At 38.3% G+C, this 5,977-nt stretch overlaps 1 protein-coding gene across 1 annotated transcript in view; it reads left to right on the top strand.

The window, feature by feature from the left end:
* The window catches only part of FNTA (farnesyltransferase, CAAX box, alpha), a 34,180-nt gene that overhangs the window by 2,885 nt on the left and 25,318 nt on the right, over positions 1–5,977 (top strand). The gene's annotated exons all lie outside the window — the stretch shown is intronic.

The following is a 5,977-nucleotide window of genomic DNA, read 5'->3' as shown; positions in this document are numbered from 1 at the left end:
ATGAGGTCTTGCTGCCCAGGCGGGTCTCGAACCCACGGGTTCAGGCAATCCACTCACTTCGGCCTCCCAAAGGCGTGGGATTACAGGCTGAGCCACCAAGCCCGGCTGTAAATTTGTTTTTATTAGGAAAAGATAAGTAAGTCAAACTTAGTAGTAGAGTTGAAATTCACAACTATGTAGCAAGACAGATTGTTGTGTAATAAGATGTTGAGTGATTTAAGATGAGTTCATTTTGTGTTTTTTTAAATTTATTTTTGTGATTAAATGTTTTATTTTGTCCAACGAATGGTCATATTCTAAATAATAAATGTTATAATAATAGCTACTGTGTGATTGTGCTTTTCATTTACTGTTTAATCTGCATATAAAATACAGCATAAATGGGTTACTGTTATCTTTAGAATAAACTCTTGTTGCTGAAACATCTGCATTTAAAAATATATTTTGGCAATGAAGTATTAGGCTCTGTTGGAATATATTTAATGATATTAAAATGAGTGGATTATTTTCTTTGACAAAGTATTCTTTCATAATGTGAAAATGCTTTGTAAGTTGAAGGTCATACAAATGTTAATTGTTAGTTCTAAAAAAGGGTAAATGAATAAAATGGAACGATAATTTTATAATTATATATATGTATTTCTTTCAGTTAAGGCTTTATTATGCAAGATTATTCTTCTTTTACAAAAAACTTTTTTAAAAAAATTATGAAATCATGGCAAGAAACATTTGAAAAGGAAGAATAATGGTATAGGGGTTTGCTTTATTAAATGTGGAACTATGTTACCAAACTTAATAACAAAAGTGTGAAACTGGTGCAGAAATAAGTAGATTAATAAAGACTCCAAAAATAGATCATCAATACATATGAGAACTTAAAATGTGATAAAAAGGACATTTCATGCCTCTATGAAAAAGATTGTTTAATCAAATAACTGTTTGAAACAGTTGGCTGTGCATTTAGATAAAAGCAGAATTGTACCTATCTCATGTCTTACATGAAAATAAATTACAGATGCATTAAAGTTCTGAAACAAAACTGTAAACATTCTAAAAGCAAATATAAGAGAATAATTTTTCATTTTTGGATTGGAGAAGGTATTGTTAGGCAAGGTGTAAACCTCAGTATTGATTGAGAAAAAGGTCAGGAAATATAACTGCATAAAAATGCAAAACTTAGCCGTGCTCGGTGGCTCAGCGGCTCAGCCTGTAATTGCACGCCTTGGGAGGCTGAGGTAAGTGAATTGCCTGAGCCTGCAGGTTCGAGACCTGCCTGGGCAACTTGGTGAGATCTCATCTCTACAACAAATAAAAAAATTAGCCGCGTGTGGTAGCGTGCCCCTGTAGTTCCAGCTACTTGGAGGGCTGAGGTGGAAGGATTGCTGGAGCCCAGCAGGTAGAGGCTGCAGTAGCCAGGAGCAGCCACTGCGCCACTGCACTCTAGTCTGGGCGACAGAGTGAGTGAGACTCCAACTCAAAAAAAAAAAGCAAAACTTCCATGCTCTGAGAGGCAGTTAATGAAATAGAAATATCTGTAAAGAGATGTTAACCTCACTAGTGATCAGGGAAATATAAATACTTATAACAAAGATGTTGGGGAAACTGATATAGTCATACGTTTCTTTTGGGGGTAGATGATGAACCTTTTTCTGCAAAGTATAAAATTAACATTTTTAAATTCTTACACATGCCATGATTAAAAACCACAATGGAAAAGATACATTTGACCTGTCAAACATTAATAGATGTATCAAAATTTAAAACATAGACAAAAGAAACCATGAATTAACAAGTTAAAAAGCAGGCAGCAGTATAAATGGGAGAAAATACACTTTATAAAAAATAATTGATTGGCTTGGTGCAGTTGCTGTATTCAGAATTTTGTAAGGAATTTCTACAAAAGGCAAAAGGACAATCTAATCAAAAATGGACAAAGACTGAACTGTTATGTTACAGAAAATTCCATTGAGTAGTAAATAGGGAAAAAAATTCATTTTCATTAGGAATGAAAGGTGCAGATTAAATGAGGATGCCATTTTCTCTTTCTCTCTCTTTTTTTTTTTTTTTTTGAGTTGGAATCTCACTCCTTCGCCTGGGCTGGAGTGCAGTGGCACGCATGCTCATGGCCACCGCAGTGTCGACATTCTGGGCTCCAGTGATCCTTTCGCCTCAGCTTTCCAAGTAGTTGGAACTACAGGCGTGCGCTCCCACGCCTGGCTATTTTTTATTTTATTGTAGAGACAAGGTCTCGCTGGCTTGCCCAGGCTGGTCTTGAACCCGCGGGCTCAGGCAATCCACTCGCCTCGGCCTCCCAAAGTGCTGGGATTACAGGCTGAGCTACTGAGCCCGGCCAAGGATGCCATTTTCTACCCATGATTTAAATGGCAGAAATGAAAATTGTCTTATGATATCAAGTATTAAGATATGAATAGATTTATACATTTCAGGTGATAGTTTTCATATGTTTAGCCATTTTAGAAAGCAGTATAGTATATCTATTAAAATCAGAAAATGCTCATATCTTATGAACTAGTAGTGCTGCTGCTTACTGTAAATTCTGGGTTCACCCTGGCTCATGGTATGAAGAGATATGCACTAGGAAGTTGAAAGCACAGACTTTGGAGCCAGATCACCTGGTTCAAATTCTAATTTCACTTTTCACTGGCTCTGTAACCTTGGACAAGTTATTTAATCTCTATGTTTCCACTTACTTAAAATGACAATTATGGTAGGTACTTTATAAAAAGTTGCTACCTTATAGATGGAGTGAATTAGTCACATAAAATTATAGAACAGTGTCTGGTTCATAGTAAGCACTGTATTTGTTAGCTACTATAATTTGCAGCATTTTTTGAAAAAGATAACCGGAACCAACTATATACCTATCTTTTGGAGAAACTGATAAAATTGTCATTGTTATGCAACTGAATATTATATAATCCTTAAGAAGATTTAGATCTATTATAACATGGACAGATCTCAGAAACAGTGTTGGCCTGGTTTTAGAAACTTTAGGTATGACAACATTTTAAGTTTATAACTTTTAAATTATAATAATATTTTAATGTTAAGTTTCATTTTGTTGTTTACATAGAGTTGGATTTTGGTTGCTTATGTAAGAACCCAAGACTCCGAAACGACCTCAGTCTGATGGCCTCCCAACTAATTATTTTAAGTGTTCATACATGAAAACATACATGTATGAGGGGAAGCCCAAAAACCCCTGGAATTTATTTATAAAAAGTTGTGTATTTATTTTTACATGTTTAAACTTCAGTCATCTTCAAAGCATTCTCTGTTTGATGCAATACACCTGTGGAGACACTTTTTCCACTGCTTTAAAACAATTTTTGAACTTGTCAATTTTGATGCCTTTTAGTGTGTCTGCCATTTTTTATTTCTCCTCTTCCAAATTGGCATTATGTTTCCCTTTGAGGACTTTTTTTCATACAGGGAAACAATAGTCGCTTGGGGTGAGACTGAGTGAATAGGGAGGGTGGGGCACGAAGGTCATGCTGTTTTTGATAAAAAACTGCTGAACATTCATTGTGGTGTGGGAAGGTACGTTGTTATGGTGGAAGAACCATTCACCTGTTTGCCAAAACTCAGGATGTTTCTTCCACAAATCATGATGCAGTCTTCTCAAAACTTCCACATAAAAACTCTGGTTGACCATTTGATCTGGAGAAACAAATTCTGAATTCTACAAGGGTCCTGTCTTCCAAAAGATAATTCCATTTTTTTGTGTCCCCTGTGTGTGTGTGTGTGTGTGTGTGTGTGTGTGTGGCGCGCGCGCGTGTGTGCGTGCACATAGACTTGTGTGTGTAAAATAATGTATATATGCATTTTACAGCAAGTTAACATGTTACAAACATTTAGTTATAGGTATGAAATTATTGGAAGCTTGGTTCTTAATAACTCCATAATATTTCAGAGTCTGACATTTTTATTTTTTCTAAGTTTTGCCTTGGAATAAATTAAATTTAATTTGTTTTTTTCTTTTTTTTTTTGAGTTGGAGTCTCACTCTGTCGCCCAGGCTGGAGTAGTGCTACACTCATAGCCACCGCACACCTGCTGGGCTCAGGGGATCCTTCTGCCTCAGTCTTCCAAGTAACTGGAACTACCGGTGTGTATCACCACGCCCAGCTAATTTTTGATTTATTATAGAGACAAGGTCTCACCAAGTTGCCTAGACTGGTCTTGAACCTCTGGACTCAGGCAGTCCTCTCGCCTTGGCCTCCCAAAGTGCTGGGATTACAGACGTAAGCCAACACTCCCAGCTAAATTAAATTTTTTTTTTTTTTTTTTTTGAGTTGGAGTCTCACTCTTTTGCCCAGACTGGAGTGCAGTGGCCGCTCCCAGCCACCGCAACCTCGACCTGCTGGGCTCCGGCGATCCTTCCGCCTCAGCCTTCCGAGTAGCCGGAATTACAGGCGCTCGCTACCACGCCCGGCTAATTTTTTGATTTTATTGTAGAGATGAGGTCTCGCCTGCCCAGGCGGGTCTCGAACCCACGGTCTCAGGCAATCCACTCACTAAATTAAATTTTTTAAAGATAGTGTTTAGAAGCAGGTAACCTTTGTATATCAGAATTTGTAAAGAAGTATAATTGTTAATGTTCTTGTCTGATACTTTTCTCTTTTGGGATGATAGTCTAAAAGAAAAACTGTTTCTCTGTAGTCAGAATACTCCTGACATCAAATGTTAGGGTTTTTCACACCAGGTAATTCTCTGTAGACATCAACTAATTGTCATACAATTTAATTCATTTCTAACACCAGCTACCCAGATTTACACAGAACCACAGGTTAAAGGCTCAGGGCTACAAGATTGCTTTCACTTCAGATACCTGTTGTAAGTAGTGGTTTCCAGGTCACCCACAACTTCTGTCCTAATTTGTTTATAAATGAGGGGTTCTTATATGACCTGCTGCTCAGTTTTCTTTTTCTTTCTTTTTTTTAAGGAGACAGAATCTTGCTATTTTTTTGCCTTGGCTGGTCTTGAGCTCCTGAGCTCAAGCAGTCCTCCTGTCTCAGCCTTCTGAGTAGCTGGGACTGCAGGTGTGCCACTGTACCCAGTTCTCAGGTCTCAATTTCTTTTTTAATGTAATCAAGTTTTCCAGTAGATATCCTTGGATGCTTTGTACACATATAGCAATATATAAGACAATCCACACCTGTAATTCCAGCACTTTATGCCGCCAAGGCAGGAGGATTGCTAGAGCTCAGGAGTTAGAGACTAACCTAGGAAACTAACCAGACCTTGTATCTACCAAAGAAAAAAAATTTTTTTTTTTTTTTGAGTTGGAGTCTCACTCTGTCACCCAGACTGGAGTGCAGTGGGTGTATGATTTAAAAAACAAGGCCCAAAATATTGAGTGTGATATGATCTCATTTGTACAAAAAAATGAAGGATGGAATTAGGCCTTATACTTGTATATACATAGAATATATTTGGAAGAATATACTTGGAATATTTGGAATTAGTTAACAGTGGTTGCTTCTGAGGAGGAGGACTGGGAATTTCGTGTCATGGAAATTGAATGTGAACCTTTTTGTACTGTTTCTTCTTTTTTTTTTTTTGTGAGTTGGAGTCTCGCTCTGTCGCCCAGACTGGAGTGCAGTGGCACGCTCCCGGCCACTGCAGCCTCGACCTGCTGGGCTCTGGCGATCCTTCCTCCTCAGCCTTCCAAGTAGCCAGAACTACATGTGTGTACTGCCATGCCCGGCTAATTTTTCTTTTTTGGATTTATTGTAGAGATGAGGTCTTGCCAAGTTGCCCAGGTGGATCTCCAACCTGCAGGCTCAGGCAATCCATTTGTCTTGGCCTGGGATTACAGACTGAGCCACTGAGCCCGGCCTGTACTGTTTTTTCTAACATTGGGTATACTTTCAGTTAAAAAACTGGTCTAGGCCAGGCTCAGTGGCTCAGCCTGTAATCCCGCGCTTTGGAAGGCCGAGGTGAGTGGATTGCCTG

Source organism: Carlito syrichta, unplaced genomic scaffold (genome assembly GCF_000164805.1).
Source record: "Carlito syrichta isolate Samal-C Ts95f unplaced genomic scaffold, Tarsius_syrichta-2.0.1 Scaffold304409, whole genome shotgun sequence".
Lineage (NCBI taxonomy): Eukaryota > Metazoa > Chordata > Mammalia > Primates > Tarsiidae > Carlito > Carlito syrichta.
The sequence above is the reverse complement of the archived record's forward strand: the minus strand, read 5'-3'. Positions and strand labels throughout refer to the sequence as shown.